At 31.9% G+C, this 20,157-nt stretch overlaps 1 long non-coding RNA gene across 1 annotated transcript; it reads left to right on the forward strand.

The window, feature by feature from the left end:
• Positions 1-697: 697 nt before the first annotated feature.
• Positions 698-4,541, forward strand: LOC127150767 (uncharacterized). Its single transcript, XR_007823335.1, has 3 exons — positions 698-985; positions 1,609-3,181; positions 3,566-4,541. It is a non-coding gene; the product is annotated as an uncharacterized LOC127150767 (long non-coding RNA).
• Positions 4,542-20,157: the final 15,616 nt, after the last annotated feature.

A 20,157-nucleotide genomic window follows, 5' to 3' on the forward strand; every position in this document is an offset into this window, starting at 1 on the left:
CCTTGAACTTGCGATACATATTTTTGAACTTTTAAGTTGTTTGTTATCGATAATAGATAAATTTACTTTCATTTCATTGTAGGTGAAGATTTGTTTGAAGATGACATCTGGGGCGATGAGAGATGATGTATTCTTTTTATTTTTTATGTAATTGCTTCAAATAATATGTAATTGTTCAAATAGTTGGATTTATTTTTTAAATTTCTAAATGACAATTTGGTATTTTAATAATTCTATAAATTCGTGTTTGATGTATTTGTGAACTTTATTGAATTTAAATCGAACCAGAACTGAAAAAAGTTCTTCGGGATAAAAAAATTGAACATAAAAATTGAAAAACAAATATTAAAATTATCTCCAGACACATAAAGGCATTGAAAATGAGAACCCTTCCATCAAGGTTGTAAGCACAGTGTCGGTGAAGCCATTAGCGATGCCGCGTCGGGTGTTCCTTTCTCTCGATACTAGGATGGGCATGTCGGGAGTTATCTTTCACCGATATGCTCCATCCTTTGAGATTTTTGGTGTCAGGAGTCAGGAATTGTAAACCCGATATTTTTTTGGTTTAATTTCTTTAAATGTGGAAAAAAAAAGAAAAGAAAATGGAAATTAAGTGTGTGTATATATATATATATTTATATATTAAATGGTTTTATTAAGTAAATTAAAGAAAAGAAAGAAAAGAAAGGATAAAAAGAAAAAAAAAGAAGAAAATTTCATTTTTTCTTTTCTTCTTCTTCTTCTCTTCCCTTCACCGCCAAACATTTTGAAGAAAATTTCTCATCCAACTTCCATTCTTTTCCTTCTTCAATTTACAAAGAACATTTAAGAGAGAGTTTGGAAGAAGAAGAGGAATTTTACTAGAATTTTGTGGTTGAAGAAGAGAAGGAGAACTCAAGCAAAGTGTATCCATGGCCGAATCTTGGTTCATTCTGCACATCACTGGTTTTTAATTCGGTGTGAACTCTTCAAAAGGAATTAAGAGGTGAGGTTTATATTTACTGAAAGTTAGCTCATTTTCAAACAAATTTTATGAAGAAAGTTGGAGCAAATTCGGATATTCATTGGGTGCTTTTTGATGAAGAAAACATGGCAGTTGGTTTTCACTCGAAATCAGGAGGTTTCTAGTTTTTCTTGTATTTCAGAGTGTACCGGTGGAGTTAGGATCTCTATTTAGTGTGGTTGGAAAGCTTATTCAATTTAATACAACTTTTATGAAGCAATCATGAACTAAAAACAACTAAAAAGCTGTTAAATTGTAGGGACAAGTTAAAGAGGTCGTGTGCGCGCGATTCTTGAAGTTGTTCTGTTTCGAGGGTTATTTGAGTTTATTCACAGGGAATCAGATTTACATGTCTTCAGATAAGTTTTAGAGGATCTCAAAATGAAGATTTTGATATAAAGAACACTCATTTTTGTTGATTATTGAGACAGTTATAGTGATTTGAAGATTATGTTAGAAATCTGGAAATTTCAGAGAGTTGTTGAAATTGGATTTTATTTCTTAAGCTTTGTTTTTGTGAGCGTCATCTTTGGTGCGACGTGTTGTGTATATCTTTAGAAAACAAGAATGTTTAGAGTTCTAATACTCGATTGGGTTGTTGGCAGGCCGAGAAGAATTAAACCGAGCTTATAGACCAAGGATCTAGCCCAAGACGGTGAGTGACAAAACCAACTTTGAAATATTTTCCATAATTGTTATTATGATTGAATGCGATAAATGTTTATTTACGAAGCCATGAAAGGTATTTGAATTTCATGACTATTTTCAAGTATACATTTGGAGACTATATTTCTTATAGAAATTTATGTTAGCACGTAGATATTAAATGTTTGGAAAGTATTTAAACCACAATGTTTTAAGCAAAGCATGAATTAGTAAGAAGTTTTGTTTTAAGAACTACAATTTTCCACGAAAGAGCTGAGTAAAGTTCGAGCTTTGTGTAAAATTTATAAGCGGACATGTTTTAATATTTTTAGATGATTTATGAAATTTTCATTAACTACATGATTGAGATCTTGAGCCTGAGGCTAGAGATTACCGTGTGCACACTGGTTAGATTCCATTGTTGACGTGAGTGTACTCCGTAACAACGATGCTGTCGTGAGTGCTGGATGGGTCCCACTATGACAAAGACAATGGAAGTGCTGGACGGACCCCACTACATCGTAGAGCTTGTAAACGTTGTTGTACTGGGTGTACCCTACACAACGTAGATTGGTCATGTTAGTTAAAATGCTTCGATATACATGAAATGTCTTGCTAGATTTCAATGACGAACATGCTGAGTATTTGAGGAAGCTATTCTTACTACTACACTTTTACATTTATGACTTGTATAAACAGATTTATATGCGTAAAGTTTTCACGTGCTTTTATCTTTAAATTCATAGTTTTAAACTGAGTCACTCACTGAGCTTCATAGCTCACCCTTTCCAAAATGTTTTACCCATTTTCCAAGTAGAGATCGAGTTCTCGGTGCCTGATAGACTGCCTTAGTCTGCTGAAGCTCCGTTATCGATTGCCAGTACGTGTTTTGAGTTGGGCATAGAGTCTGTTGTGTTATGATGTATATACACCCTTGTATGTTATAGATATTCCACAGTTTGTATAAGCTTTAGGAGCTGCAGTTGTGTAAATTTTTGTTGGTTATATTTTGATTAAGGTGTCTTTAGGTTTACTCGTGAAATCAGTAAATTTCGAGGTACACTTCATGTATGTGTTTGACTAGCTTAGGATCCGCTGTGTTTTGTTGCATGTATAATAGTTTATATACTAGATTGGAAAGTTTATCACATGAAAGTTTTAAGCAGAGTCGACAAATACAGGTATAGAAAAGCGTTGTTCGTCGGCTTCACGCCGTCTTTCGGTCTAAGGTAGCAGGTAGTCCGGGAGGGGGTGTGACAGGGATTCCCGATGCGTTTTTGTCAGTGTGTCGAAAATTTCTCTCCCAATGCATTACTCTCGACTTGCTTCCTAATGGCACTATATATATGTCGAAAGATCCTTTATTGAATCTATTTAGTATATATGCCGATGCTTAAGCTGCGTCTGGAGATCACAATTTTCTTGTAGTGAAAGCATTAGGTGAGATGCACACTAGGAGAGGAGACTTGTCATGAAAGCAAAATGATAGGCTAGGCGTGGAACAAGGAAGAGTCTTGCGGCCATGGTGTAGAGGTTAGTAGGCGTTTTGTGTGCACATTGGGCATTTTGCTAAGGTGTAAATAAGTTAGTATGAGGTGTAAAGTGACCGAGAAAGTGATGTCAAGGGCTAGTCATGGAAGTGTGAGCAGAAGGAGTCAATAAAGTCTTATGCAAGCTTCACTATAAATAAACAACTTCATACAAGAATTTAGCAATGCATAAGTAGGCATTAGCCTACTTTATCGTATGACCCTAGCTTAGTCACCTAGTCTAGTCGCATACGCTTAGAACCATAATTCCACTTCCATAATAGCTCATAATGCATTGAACACATTTAAGCAAATAAGTTCTTGGCATTGTTACAGTGAAGTCTTTTGTTTTACCTTTGGATTTAATGTGTGGGCGAATTTCATGCAGAAAGTTCAATTTCGGCTGAATCATGTGTTTACCCAAAGAACATACAACAAGTTTATGAACGAGGGAGACAATACCGAATTTGAATTTGACCCCAAGATTGAACGAACTTTTTTTTCAGCAAAAAAAAGTAAAGAAGAGAGAGATGACAAAGAATGGCTAACAATCAAAGGATCCCTTTAAATCCCAACTATAACAGTGACCTTAGAAATGAACATCCTATTCAACCTAGGTCGCCCAATTTGTACTACTTCAACCTAGGTATTGCCCACCCTGTATTTGTTAGGTTTATCATGAAGCTGGTAAATATAATTCATTTTCAATAGAAGTTCTGGAGATACTATTTAAGGGAACACTCATTTACTTACCTCTTAAAATCGAGAAGGAGCAAATCCCATGTTGTATGATTATGTTCCAAACTATCCTCTTTATCTTGTCCTAAAAATGGTAGGCTTATTGAGTAGGCCATCTGACCACTCTCACCCATACAAATCAAAGGACAATCCTTTGGAATAGAAGTTCGTATACACTCAGGATTATGACTAAAGTTATCTAGGTCATCCTATTGAAATAAAAGCTTAACTAATCAACGAAGTTAAATCCATTGGTTACTATATCAAACTCATTGCATATGATACCCACACTCACGTTTCACGTACACAAACGTGTTGGATCATTATGTTTGTATCAAATACAAAGTTAGTTGTATCCATAGTGTTACAATGATAAGGTACCCGTCCTTATACTTATATTATAGACTGTTTAAGTTGTATCTCGAATATTGATCCTTGTATGTCTCTACATACAGTTCAAGACTCATCAACCAACTTAGGATGTTAGTTTACTGGATTTAGGTCATAAAGAAAAACTACTAAATTAATCAATAACACTTTATTAGAATTACAATAATAACACTTTATTATTAATGGTCAGTGGATTACATTTTCTATCTACGAGTTTTAGCACACAAAACTGAATATGAGTGTGATTCACTTAAGTGTTGAATTTGTGAGTTCGCCCACACTAGTTAGCTGAGACTGCTGAGTTTATTTCATCTTCATGTCTAGATACGTTGAGTACCCAGTTGTTCCAGAAGTCGAACGAGTCTAGGATGATGAGGTTTTGGAGTGAAACACTTAAAGAGGACTCATTTACATATGGGTGCCTAAAATAAACAAATGGTTTTGAAACTTTGTTTCTATGTGTTATAAAAAGTTTTCCAAAATATTTTCTAACACTTGTCATTCACTAAGCCTTAAACTTTGCAAATTTTCTTCCTCAGATATAGAAGAGTTTTAAACATCCCATGGAGATGCAATTGCCCTTACCACATTGTGTTCTTACTTCATTGCATTACATTTGCTTGGGTGTAAATTTAGTTTGTTGTAATAACTTAAGTTAACTTGTTATAAGAAATCATGTATCGTAAAAGTCTTTGTTAATACAGAAAGATGAGTTTGTTACCATGTTATGTTGTTATCGCATAGTACGCATGTCAACTGGACAAATAACAGACATCCAAAAGTCTAAGTTTCATCTAGCATCGGATGTCACCCTAACTGGATGTTAACATTTCTTCTGCCTAAGTTGAATAATATTTCAAGTTTTATGAGGGTAAATCTTGAAGGGGTGTGACAACGTATTTGTGAATAGCGTTAGGATAGGCAAATATGAAATAACCGAGGATGGGCAGGCATTTTTTGTGCCAATACGTGTGTATGCACTTTAATTTCATGATCGCAATAATGTATGAGTTTTGAAAAATAAAAGGAACATGAGATCTAATGACTCGTTGATCTATCAATTAGGATCTAAGCACGTGACTTAAGTTAGGTGACAAGATTACACATGTGATAAAAGATGCATTATGCGTAATTCTATCACGCGGCTTGAACCTTAGGATTTGTCTATTGTGTACAAGTTTTCCTTACTCTTGCTAAGTGTAAGCAAAAAGAGAGATTTCCTAGATAAGTCAAGTTTGAACACAAGAATTTTATGATAACAAAATTATAAAGCTTATTTTTTGCCACATGTGGTGTCGTATAATGTCAAATTATATTCACAACATCTTTCTAATTTAAAGTTATATGTGCACTAAGATGGGATGCAATAGTGACATGGTTAGGAATGATTACAGATGAAATTGAGCTAACTACAAATTAGCAAGACATGAAAAGAAGTGAAGGAAAATGTTCTATAATACTATCGTGAAATGAAAAGTGGTTAGATTTCTTTTAAGCAATATAAATTTCATATTTAACGTCAAATTAAGGCGAGCAACCTCTTACTGCCTATGTTGCATATCTTCACCTTTCACGATATAAATGTTAAAGTTCAAACATGCAATTTTATCTATGTAGTTCGAATGCGACTCATAACTTGTAGAAATACAACTTATTATAGCCTTTTATGTAGAATAATGAAGTCTTATCACATGAGAATGGAAGAAAACGCGGGGAAAAGTAGAAGATTTGATTAATTTGTATATCACAGATTACAAAAGAACTTCATTCCTGTTTTATCGCATTTTATGTGTCTTATCACAAGATATTGGCAAAAAGAAGTAGAGCTTGACGATAGAACTTCAGGTGAGGAGACGCGTTTAGCTAGCAAACTGACTCTTACAAAAAGATCGCGTTTAGCTAGATCTGAAGCACTAACAAACAAAATTGGTTGGCACGAATGTTAGAAAAAGGACAAATGGACGTCTGCGTGGCGGCGATGCAACTTTATTAAAGAAATTACAATTGTGAGATGGCTATGTAGTTTTACTAGAAGAATTAATTACACGTGGACGTCTTGTCACATCACTTCTTGTCTATAAAAAGAGGCTTCTACTTCAAAGATAGGTGTGTGAAATTGGATCCTGGAGAGCAAGCTCAATTACCTTCATCCTTTATGTATTTGAGTTCTAGGTAAGTGCTTAGAATGAAAGAGGGGGAGATTTTCCTTACCATTTCCCCTCATCACAATAGGCAAAATTTAGAGCCGTGGAATGTGAGAAATCATATTTTGAGGCTTGACTCATTTCTCTGTAGTCCATTTGTAATCTTTATGTATTGAGTTGTAAGATTGAGTCTATGACCAAGGGGCCTAAAGTTTTTGTTGTAATATTGATGCATTTGTTCTACCATTCTCTCATTTCTTTTTCACTCTTCACTTTTGATTCATTTAATTAGTTTATGAACAATGTAATTTGTTACATTGTTAATATTAGAGACTCTGGGTATATGTTTTGTGACTTATGTTCAACTAAATGTGGGCATCAAAGCTTTGTTTACTTGACAGAATAAACAATCGCATTGGCTGTAATCACCTGACAAGTGAGAACCCGCATTTAACTAAGCAGATGGTGAAGAGATTGCAACAATGCATCCTCATCGCCGAATTAATCCTTCGCATAAGTTACAAAAATGTTAACGTGTGCGATGAAAGTATCGAAAAGATGCTTGACTTAAATTAGGATGAATTACTTATAACGCATATAGTTTGAGTAGATACAAATCATAACTTAACTTTAAGTATTTGGATCTCGAGAGGCGAGCAAGTATGGTGAAGGCATTGAGAGCACGCTCGCCTTAATTCTAAAGTTAATATATGCTTTGTATTGCATCAAATTATTACTGCACAATACATTGTGATTAAATAGTTAAATATTCTTTCATGTTACGCTTGTTACATGAGTTCACACATCGTATCACAATCTATTGCCATTATCATATTGCACCGCCAATTGCACCGAAGTGTATATAGTTAGGATAAATATACTGTGCATAACTACATTGTACAAAGTATACCGTAGAAGATTAGTTGCACGATAGATTCAATTAAGAACACCAATTCCCTGAGTTCGACTCTAGACTTACTAGGAAACCTCTCTTCACTTAAACTGTGATGATAGAGATGAAAAAATGTTTTACATGTATATCATTAGAAATCAGCAATGCATAGGTAGGGCATGCATCTTTTATCACATCACCTTAATCTAGTTGCCCATTAAGTCACTCACTTAGAATCTAAAATAACACATCCACGAATGAGTGCATTAAACAACTAATGACCTTCATGTTTTAACCTTTAAGGTAAACAACCTCTCAGCACCTAATGCCACACACTTGCATTTCTGAAATGTGTGATAAAGTTCAAATTAAAGAATAACTGATTTTATTTCTAAAATTTATTTATTTGCTTGTTTGATGAGGTATCAGTTACTTAATCTCACAAGTAGTTAGCTACAATACTTAATTTGTTTCTCTAAAATAGAATTATGTCTTGAGGATAACTCATATTAAACAAAATGATAGCTTAATTTATGAATACTTTTCAAACTTCATCTCAATCATACTACAAAAAGTTTAAAGATGAATACAGAAAGAAACGGGAGAATGATAGTGAAATATAATTGCATTCAGAATAATAACTTTAGATCTCTCTACCATCAAATTCATAATATGAATACAATAAAAGAAGAAAATACAAATGTGATAAAAGAATAATAACTTTAGATCTCTCTACCAGCATGATAAAGCCACATATACAATTTCTTGCATTCTTTGGCTCCATGGTTATTTGTTCTAAGGTTTTGGAGATGGTAGTTTCAAACTACATTTCTAATCTCACAAAGCTTCAAGCTCTCACGTAAAGCTCAATGAAAGGTGATAGACGGATTTTGCTAAGCTTCAGGAAGATAGTTTCAAATCTAAAAGTCTATATCTGAATTAAAGCTCTCGATGCCTATTTTTAAGCATTGAGAGTGTAAGACAACACATGAAATCTGAAATTGACGTTAAATTTATCTGTATTACATTGCTGCACTTCTTCCCTTGCTTCATACTAAATGTCATCTGACATTTATACTGACATCTTCTCAAACTAGATTGTTTTGTAGCAATTTTCATCACATGAAATCTTTGTCTTTGCATTGTTGGTTGAAGCTAGCTACTCTTCATTATTTGACGCTGCTCTTTGCTTCACAAATTTTTTCTAAATTTGTTTTTTGCGTTATCTTGTGTTTAAACATGAAAATATCATAATAACCAAGCGTTTTATCTTTTGCAAGTCTCAGATCTCATACTCTATCTTTTTCATGGAATTCATCATGTTTTATCTCATTTTTCTCTCAATTCTTCTTCCTTTTTCTAAGGAAAAGATTACTATAACTTGTATTTCTACAAGTTATCAATATGCAATTAATCTGAGAGTGGACAAACTAGTGATTAGCTAGTGGACCTATGAATGTGCACATTGTATGACAATGATTGTTGGTGCATTGAGTTTGGCTTCACATCGATCATTGATGAGCACAACTTTGCTGTGGATTTTCTAAGTATTATCTTGGTTTTTCCACTGCTTAAGTGCAAAATATGTGTGAGCTGAGTTGGCCGTGTGTTCTTGACGACGTGAATATGCGTGAGCTAAGCCTGATCGTGAGTTAGCCTTTTTTATACATGGTAAGCTTAGGTGTGGCAAAATAATTTGAACACACTTGCAAATTTGTTTTGAGAAACTACGATGATCTTTGTCATAATTATTTTGCTAAAATCTTTTAAAGATTTATTTCCAAAGTTCTTTTATTAATGTTTATTTGATTTTACTCTTTTAAGTTTAATCACTCACTAGGCGTTTCCGGCTTTCGAGATTCTTTTTTTTTTCTAATGTTTTCTTTTCACCCACCAGGCAGAGAAAGAGTTCCAGGTTCCAACTAAGATCTTAATCTGCCAACATACTTGAAGTTTAACATTTGAGACACTACAAGAAAATTAGATTTTAGTGACACAAGTAATTTGTGTTAGTAAAAGGTCATTAATTTATAGAAACACGTTAAAAATGTGTAAAAAAAAACTTATTTTAGTGGTATTTTTTTGTTTTAGCAATGTTTTTTTTTCTACCACTAAAAACTAATGTTCTTGGAAGTGAGAGAACTCATGTAATGTAGGATAGGAAAATGTTGCATGTAAATTAATTTAAAGAACTCATAGGGGGATAGTGGTTGTGTAGGTTGATGAAGTGTTGTACGTGAGAAATGTTATAAGTTTGTTTTATGGTTTCTAGTGTAAATTTTAAGTTGTGGATGAAAGCTTAAGGTTATGCTGCTGTAATTTTATTGTGAATGTATGAATGAGTAGATGTTTTAATTGTTACTTACACATGTGGTTCAGGTTAGGCAGGAACATGTTGAGAATTAAAGGATGGAAAAGTAGTAATTGAGTAATATTCATTTCCCTTTCTAAGTTAAAAGACTATAATTTGGAAAGGGTGCGACAACACCAAATTGAGTTATTAATTTTGTGTCTTTATATGCTTTAGTGATTGTTCACTTGTCGTACATATTGTGTGTTTTGTATTAATTTTTCACGTATTCGAAGATGCAAAGTTAGGTGATCCACTTATTTTTCAAAACCAATCCTTTGAAACAAAAATAAGATACAAACATTTGATATATATGAAGTTGTAATTTCGAACTTGCGTGTCAAATATCTTTTCAATGGTACATCAAAAATGATTAATTTTGTTTTAACTTTTTATTTTTAAAAATAAATATGCTTGTTTAAGAAAAACAATTTGAATTCTCATTGACTATTTTCTTTTAAGTTCGTGGATATTTTTCTTACTTTTCTTAAAATATGGTTTTTTTTATAATTTTAAAGTTAGTCATTAGAATTAGGTTTAAAAAATGACGGTAAATAAGTTGTTTTACCTATATATCAAACAACTTTAAAGTATTTTCTTCTTCTTTCCTTGTAAGATATTGACAGTTTAACAACATTGGATAACAACAAATATGTTAAACAAATGCATCAAAAGACCTCCGCTCCACCAAAATATTGTTGGAACAATCAATTTGAACATAGTTCACATAGATAAGATATTATAACAATCTCAAAGTCAATGGCTTGTTCTCTACCTTGAAAAAATATGCTATGAACTATTTATTTTAAATATACGTAATAATAAAAATAAAAGTTATTTGGTAGATAATAGAAACACAAAGTATTAAACAAAAAGATAGATTAAACGTTTTATTGATTATAGATGTCTAGATCAACTCATATTTTTGGATAAATGGACGAGAAATTTCATTGATACCATCCATATTTGTAACCATATCTTAAGAGAGAGTTCTTCAACTTGCAACCAAAATGTTGTTTCTAAAAGGAGTAGGCATGAAAAAGCTATTGGAAGAGAGATCAACTTAGCTAGCTAAGTGATCTTCATGTCAATGTCATCATGTGATAGTGATTTTCATACCATTGAACTAAGAAATGAACATGTGATATTAAAACAAAAAACTAGAGGAATTCAAAACGAATTTGTCCACAAAAATTAGACTAGGGCTATAAAAGTATATGGTTGAGTAGGAAAAGATTTGACTTTGGCCCACTCTCTAAACCAAACTATTTAATTCAAGTTGAATCAATTCTAATTTTTGTTTTCAGTTGCAAATGATTTGATCTTACTAAAAAAGATATGTCCCTTTGTGGAGGTGGTTAGAAGATATTGCATTGATTCTTAAACATGGTTAAGAACTCTGTTATTGTTTTAGTTGCATTGAAACATTAATGTTATTCTAGTAAAGTTTGTATGTTTGGTACATGAGAGAGTTCGATAAACCAAAAAGAAAAAAAAAGGACAAAATAGTGTTATATGATATATAAGTAAGTTTATTTTCAATCCCTGAGTTTAAGCTTCTAAGTTAATTAGTGATTTAAGAGAAACTAGTTTGATATTAGAAAATGTGTACACTCGTATTGAAAAAGGAATAATAAGCAATATGCATCTCATAAGTATCACACTTCAAGATCCTTTCTTAAACTATTCCTTGAAATTATTGAGTCACGTTAAACTTTAATTGGGGAAGTCTTTAATTTGTAAGAACAGGAAGAAAATAAACGAGACTTATAAAAAAATAGCGGAAGATAGAAATCACAAGATCAATTTACGTCGAAACAACTCACTTAGAACAAATTTACATCATGTGAAAGAATGAAATGGTTATACAAATTTTTCTCTGTCTGATTCCCAGTCTTTGTTTTTTTGTTTTTTTTTTCAGTCACAACAAAAAGAATACAAAAAGAAAAGGAATTTAACTAAATTGACCCCACCGAAGCTCAATTAATGTACGTGTTTTAAATATTGCAATTTAAAATTGAAGTAATAATCTTTTTTATAAGGCGCTTAAAAATCATAATCACTTCATTAAACATATTTATATGAAAGAATAACAAGCTGAGATTTTTATTTAAAGAGTTGTGTTTGGGCGTCAAAAGAAGTCTACTTTTTGTAGTAACGACTTATGCAATGTCATTGTTAGTCTGGGATTAGGAGAGAGACATATACATGCTCCCAAGATAAAGCACATTATGAGCTTGGCTTAATTCAACTCAAAAAAAGTATTAGGTTCATATTTATTTTTTTTCAAAAACATAATACATCAATGATTATCTCAAAAATAAATCTTATTTGATTCCATTTTTTTGGCGGAAAACTTTCATAAATATAATAAACTATTAAAATATTTAACAAAGTTAGCCATTTTTTAAATATTCCAATTTTGCTCTTCCATTTTTTTTTTTTTTGATTTTTTATCGTCTTCCTTCCTTACTTCTTTTTTTAGTTGCGATTTCTTTCCCTCTTTCTTTCTTTTTCTCTTCTTGTTTTTTACGTAATTTAGATTTGGGTAACCAAATTTAATTTCTTTCTATCGTTTTTCATTGATTTTCTCTTTTTTTTTTCTTTTTTCGCTATGTGCATGTCTTTCTTTCTTTTCTTTTTTTCATTTGCTATGTGATCGTTTTTTTTTATGTTGTTTAGATTAGGGTAACCAGATCTAAAAGATCGTCTATAAAGAATTTTGAAAAAACCCTTTAGCCATTTAGATTAGAATAAGCAAATCTAAAAGATTGTGTATAAAGAATCTTAAAAAAATGGTTTAGCCAAATATAAACAATCATACCTGTACCAAATTTTGAAAAAAAATTCGTTTACATTTGGGATTGCCAAATCTAAACGATTGTGAAAAAAAATCGTTTAGATTTGTGGTAGCCAAATCTAAACGATCATGTAGCCAAATATAAACGACCGTGTAACCAAATCTAAACGATTGCGTGACCCAATTAACTAAACAATCATATAACTAAATTAAACGATAGAATTTAAAAAAGAAATCTAAACAATCGTATACCAACAATACCCGAATATATTACACGCGTTACCAAATATACATACGCGCATTGTTGACGGGGTATTTTTGGTATTTTCCATGACGCTTTATTATATTTTTGAAAAGACCTTTTTTTTTATTATTAACTTCGTTCTATAATCATAATAAAACGAAATGTACAACCTAAAACGAAAAAATGCAATCTAATTGTGAAGTTAAGCGTTAGCAATTTGAATGACTGCGCTTGAAATAGTTACAGGAGATTAGATGTATAGTTACCAATATAGATATTATTACTTTTAGAATTACTTTTATATATTGAAATCATTTCAAAAAATTCATCACAGATTAGATCAATTTTAACTAAAAATGAGTAAATATGACGAAATTGGTTTGAAAATTCAATTTAACAAAGTTAAAAATAAGAATTTCCTTAAATGGGTTATAACAAAGACAAAAACAAACCATGTCCCCATTCTACATAATAACACAAAAAGAAGACGACAAGAAACAAAAGGAAAGAAAAAAATAACATGCATGCTCCAATATTTTTTTTTTTTTTTTTTTTTTTTTTTATTATTATTATTATTATTATTATTATTATTATTATTATTATTATTATTATTATTATTTGATTCTATATTTTTTGAGGCCGTTCTTGTAGTGTGTTTTGAAAAGCATAGTTCTGCCGACTTGTAATGAACTACAAAACACATGAAATAAAGAGTGGCCGAAATTAATGGGGTCAATCACATCATTCACAATAAGCCTATTTTTGACGTGTTGTCTTTTGAGCACTCATAATTTTTTGTAGGCCTTCTTCTAAGGTTGTGTTGTGAACACTCTCACCACTTAAGAATTAACCCTGGCCTCCTTTATATCTATATCATTTACAGTTCTAGGTCATCTGGGGAAGGAAAGAAATATAGGAGAAAGGATTATATAATCCTTAGGTTATGAAAAAGTAAGGATTACCATAATCATTATTTGAGAAAATAAATAAGGGTCTTTTCAAAAATATAAAAAAAGGGCAAAATATTTACACTCTATAGAATAATTCTAAAAACGGAAAAAACCCAGAGGCCCACCATGTAAAATACTAAAAATGTCCCGTCAACCACGCCGTCAATAATGCGCGTGTAATATATTTGCGACGGTTTAGATTTGGTTATTGTTTGATACACGATCGTTTAGATATGACTACAATTTATATGCGATCATTTAGATATGGTTACAATTTATACGCGATCATTTAGATATGGTTCAATATATACGCGATCGTTTAGATATGGCTACAACGCGATCGTTTAGATATGACTACAGTTTATACGTGATCGTTTAGATATGGTTCAATATATACGTGATCGTTTAGATATGACTACAATTTATACGTGATCGTTTAGATATGGTTCAATATATACGTGATTGTTTAGATATGGCTACAATTTATACGCAATCGTTTAGATATGACTACAATTTATCTTTTCAATTCTATCGTTTAATTTTGTTACACGATTGTTTAGATTTGGGTGGAGACCCAAATATAAATGATTTTTTTAAAAATTTGGTTCACGATTTTTTTAATTCTTTTGGTACACGATCATTTAGATTTTTTTATACGATCATTTCTTTTTTTACACGATCATTTACATTTGGCTAATCCAATCCAAATGATTTTTTTAAAGATTTTTTTCAAGATTTTTTATACACGATCTTTTATTTTTTTACACGATCATTTACTTTTTTTAACAGTCGTTTACATTTTTAAATGATTGTTTACATTTGGCTACTCCAATCTTAATGATTTTTTTTCAAGATTTTTTATACATAATCTTTTATTTTTTTCCACAATCGTTTACATTTGGCTACTCCAATCTAAATGATTTTTTTTTCAAGATTCTTTGTGCACGATCTTTTAGATTTTGCTATTTTGTTGTACACAGTAATACACAATCGTTTAGATTTGGTTACCCAAATATAAACGCGTAAAAAAAAGAAAAGAAGAAAAAGAAATCACAACGAAAAAAAGAAGAGGAAAAGTAAAAAGACGATGGAAAGAAATCGAAGCAAAAAAAACGAAGAGGAAAAGAAGAAAAACGATGGAAAGATTAAAGGCATAAATAAAAAATTGAAAAATAAGAAAGATGATGTAAAGAAATCGCAGAAAAGAAAAAGAGAAAAGAAGAAAGACGAAATCGCAGGGCAAGATGGGGAAGACGAAATAACAGGAGGAAGACGAATCGCAAGGAAGAAAAGAAAGATGGAAGGGCAAACCTAGAATATTTAAAAAATGGCTAACCTTATGGGCTTTGTTACACGGGCCGTAAATAGTTTACAGTTTTGTCAGATTTATGTAAGTTTCCCAGAGAAATAAGTGGAGGGATTAGGAGGGGTTTATGATAATCCTTGTTTGGAGGAAGGAATAAATGGGAAAGATTACGAAGGGATTATGATAATCCTTATTTAGGGAAGAATTATGTAGGAAGGATTATGACAAAAAAAATTATTATAATTATCTTTAATTTGTACTATTACATTTTTTTTTTTAAATTCATACATTTGTTTTAAAAAAATTGCACTCTTATAATTTTTTTAAAATTCGTATCGTAAATCCAATACACAAATATTTGTATTTTTAATTTATAGAAATCGGCCATTTTTATCGAAAAACATGTTCTATTAGTTTTTGTAAATACAATGTCAATTTTGAACGTTTTGTATGCAAGCATTTCGTGGCAAAAAATTAATTTATGCTTTACGTGTTAAAAAATTATGCCTCTTTTTTTAAATTCATGTTGTACATGCAATATCGGAAAAATTTGAAACATTCATAATCAATTTAAACAAACGATGAATAAGATAATTGCATTGAAACGAAATGAAATATGAAAAAAATTATTATTCGGAATGCAGTTAAACGGTGAAGTCAATTACATTGGACATCATGTAGAGACAAAAAAAAAATAATAATAATGAAAACCATAACAAATACAATTCATTCGATTCAAACGGGTAGACAATCACGGGTTATCGCGCAGAATGACCTTGCAGTAGGTGAGCTTCATCTCACCAGGCAGGTCCAAGAAGATTTTCATGAGCGACAACTTCTTTGTCACTACCATCATATATACATTTGACATTGTCCTCTCCATTGAACTGTGGAATAGACTGCAATAGCGTAATGACTTCCCGTCACAAAGTATGATAGGTGCCTAACCCTATTCTTAGTGTCGCAAGGTATTTGAGGTAGTCTCTTGTGGTCATTCAACAATGCCTAGCTCCAATGTTAGTAGCAGCTGACGTTGGGAGACTGTAAAGGCACACAAAACTGTGGAAAGTTTGGATGGATCCATTTGAAGGTACGAGAAGGAGGAACCTGCTAAAGACTGTTGCATTAGAAATATCTCGAAACAATGGGAAGTGAGCGAATGGTGAACATGATGGTAAATAGATTGCGAAACAGGTGTGTTCGAGAGATGATGGTGTCGTTCTATATATTTATATGTACATTGACCATATTGAATATTCTGAATTATGCCTAATCAATGTGGTTTATTTTCTTCTACAATGCTAATAAATGACTTGTCTTAGAGTATCATCAAACTGTTTTATTAAGATGATGGTTTAATTGTGCAATTTGAATGTTTAGTTTTTCTCTATCATTCAGGTTGTTCAATTATATGACTATTATAAGTTGATAGTTTGTCAAAAAAAGAAAAAAAAATCATACTTAACTGAATGTGAACTAGAAAAACATATTATAAATAAAATACATTTTTAAATATTATTAAAATATATCAAAATTTGTAAAACATAACAAAATTGCAAAGGTTATTTATTATTATTATTATTATTATTATTATTATTATTATTATTATTTCGCATTAAAAAAACCAAATTCGAAAATGAGATATTTGGCGAATAGTTTAAATAAATAACACTAAATTTCAAGAATGAGATTCTTTAATTACCAATGTGTAATTATGCGTTGTATTTGTGTATTTGTTAAAAAAAGCATAGTATAGGAACACCTAAAAGAAAGGAAAATACAAATGGGAACATGGGAAATAATCAAATATGCTAAAACAAAGTTGTTACCAATATTATAGAAATTTATGAAGCTTTAAAGGAAAGTCCAAATACAAAAGTGTTTCAGTAAAATGTTCATACATAGTACATGTATTAAAACAAAAAAAATACAAAGACATGCGGCACAAAATAACTTATGTTAGTGAATATGTAGAAACCCTAGTACCTCGAAATTTGATATACGTACTCAGGCGCATGAAACACATATCAGGACCACAAACTCTTGGTGCGTATGAAGGATCAGAAAAAATGAAAAAGGATGTGAGTTCATACCTTTGACTATAGACCTAACAACGCGTACGAATGACAAATGAACAAACCGTTATCAATTACGTGAAAAAAAAAAACGTGAACAATTTTCAAATTTTTTTTGTGCCTTAGAGGAAGGAAGTTTGTTCATTAGATTGAAACCGAACTTCATACGTAGAAAAAATATCGTCACATATACAATGCCTTTCAATGGAGGTATGAAAGGCATGACAAGAACATAGAAAATGGAGGAAGGGCAAGAAAAATGCAACCTTATAAAATGCAGTTATATGAAGGGCATAGAAAATTAACAACAATGTAACATGGACGTCAAATGTGGTGACAAGAAGAACATGGAAATTAGTATGAAATGGAAAAGCAGTGAATGCATGACATGATGGACATCGAGAGGAGCAACATGTAATGCTAAATATGACAGCATACCATCGATGTCAAATATAGAACATACATTTCACGTATGACCAACAACAACATTCGATGAAAAAAAAGGAATACCGAAAGTAAACATATCTACAAATATGGAAATGAAAAGAGCAAAGAATGACAACAATGAAGAACAACAAGGAAGAACGACATTAAAACACGACAATGAAGGAACATGGACGATGTATATATAGAAAGGGAAGGAAAAATTTAATGATGCATTGAGAACCAATACCAAAACTCTATTCACTTGGCAATGTGATGCATGGAGTAGACAATACCGGGTAGAAAAGATGGTCAACGAAGTATACAGTAGTAGACAACAGAGGTCAGAGAGAGACAACAAAGGTCAGAGAGAGACAACACAGAGCAAAAGCAAAGCATGACCCTAAACCCTATTAAATATCAGTTCAGTCGAAGACAAAGAATAACAACATGGGCAATTGTAGATTGTACAAAGAAACAACAAAAAAAAAAAAAAAAAAGAGTTGGTCGTATTTCACACAAAACAATGGATTAGAAAATACATATGTAAAGCGAAATAGCAATACCTCAACATCAGAACAAAAACATCACTGAACAGTAATTAAGGACCCATGTAACTTTACAAAAAAAATGATAACTCAGTACATCCGAACCATATAATTAAAAAAAAAAACAAGTAGCACATAAATCGGCAAATGAAGAACATCACAAAACATTAAAAAAAATGGAATCGAAATATACTTAAATCATAACAAAAACCTCATCATCGACAATGGAAGAGAAGGAAGAAAACATTACTTCAATCCCTACCTTGCTCGGAACCACCACTGCCACAATTGAGGTAGTATCCGTGACTCATCAGTAGAGGAAAGTCAGAGCAGCAAGGGGGTTATTCAAGCAGCAAGAGGAATACTGAGTATGAAGGTGAGGTCCAAGCGGCAAGTCTACAAGACAAGCCATGCAAGGAACCATGAACTCAGTCAATGAAACCCTAAACGACGGGAAGGAATTGGAGGCCCTTTTTTTTTTTTTTGTAAATGTAGCTAGTCAACCAAACCAAAAACGACGGGGGATGACGAAGACTGAAGTAGAAGAGGGGAAATACAAAATCGATAGAGAAAAAAATGGTGGACGATGAAATTGGTGGTGAAATGTACTATGAAGAAGAAGACGACGAACGACTAAATCAGTGGAGAAAAACCCAGTGAGGCCGAAGGGGTGAAAGATTGTTTTGGTGGACAAAAAACTGGTGAGGCCGAAGAGGTGAAAAAAGCAATCGATGGAGAGTACGAAGATTTAGTAAGGGTTAGGGAGGAGTGCATGAGGAGAAATCGAAGAGTGGGGACGGGTTGTAGAAATTTTAAGGGAGATTGAAAGAATGGAAGGAGATGAGTACATGGATTAAGAGGAAGGAAGGAGATGAGCTCACGGATTGAAGGGAAGAAAGAGAAGGATTGAAATGAAGAAAGAGAAGGATTAAGAAGGATTAAGAAGGAATAAGGGGGGATTAAACCCTATTCCTTTCCCTCCCTTATTCTTTCCCTCAAACGTGGAAAGGACTAATAGTCCTTTCCTTTCCTTTCCTTTCCTTTTCTTCCCCTAAACATACCCTTAGGTACAAAACGTTGCATATTCTGTAGGCATTTTTAAACGAAAGGTTTAAAAAACCTAACTTTTCCAATAATCTTATTTTGGTTCTTAAGCTTTTTAAAAAAATTGTTTTAATTTCTAAACTTTTTTTTTTTAAAAAACAAGTGTTTAGTTTGGTTTTGTTAAATTTTTGCTAACTCTTTTGTCTTCTTCTTTTGAACTCATTTGATAGTAGAATCTCACAAAACTAGAACTTTTGGTTTTTGGTCCAGGTCTATTTTCGTCTCTAACAATGGGTTGAAATGCAAATAATCATGTTAACTATATATATTATAATTAGGGAAATTCCATCAGATGAAAAAAAATTAGAAAAAAACATCCTATAACACCTCTTTTTTGTATATTAAAAATATGACAAATATGACAAGTAATTAGATATATTAGATGGCTATCAGAGGGCTATCAAATGACTATCAGAGGGCTATGATCCGCATTTCAATTTTCTACTTTTGCAATTTAGAAAATGTAGTGACATGGGCCTTATTATCATAAACTTTTTTTGCTATTTTTGCAAACACCCCTTATAAATAAGCGTACCTTGCTAATTTATTTCTATAAATGTTTCACGTGAGACAAATAAACTTAATCAACAAATTTAAATCAAATAAAAAAAAGGAGTTTTTTGTCACGCTACACCCCAAATGTCACGAGGTAAAACATAAAATGCCTTAGTAAGCGAAATTAACACAGCCAACTAGTACATTTAATACCAAAGTACAAAATGCCCTAGTAAGAACTATTGAAATAGAAAAACTTCATTGATTTTTATTAACAAAGAACATTTAATACCTAGTACAAGGTTTCTTCAATGGAGACTAAATACAGACTCAAAACACACTTTGACTCATCTCGCCTAGCTTGTACATATTATGCAACTTGACAGTGGTCACTATCAGAATGATGCATTCCACGTATGGCTCGATAGGCAATCAAGGCTGGAAGTTCGACTCTGGATGTCCTTCGCTACTTGGAGGGGGGGATTAAAACAAAACATTTGAAAGATTAAACGAAAATGTCT

Source organism: Cucumis melo, chromosome 8, assembly GCF_025177605.1.
Source record: "Cucumis melo cultivar AY chromosome 8, USDA_Cmelo_AY_1.0, whole genome shotgun sequence".
NCBI lineage: Eukaryota > Viridiplantae > Streptophyta > Magnoliopsida > Cucurbitales > Cucurbitaceae > Cucumis > Cucumis melo.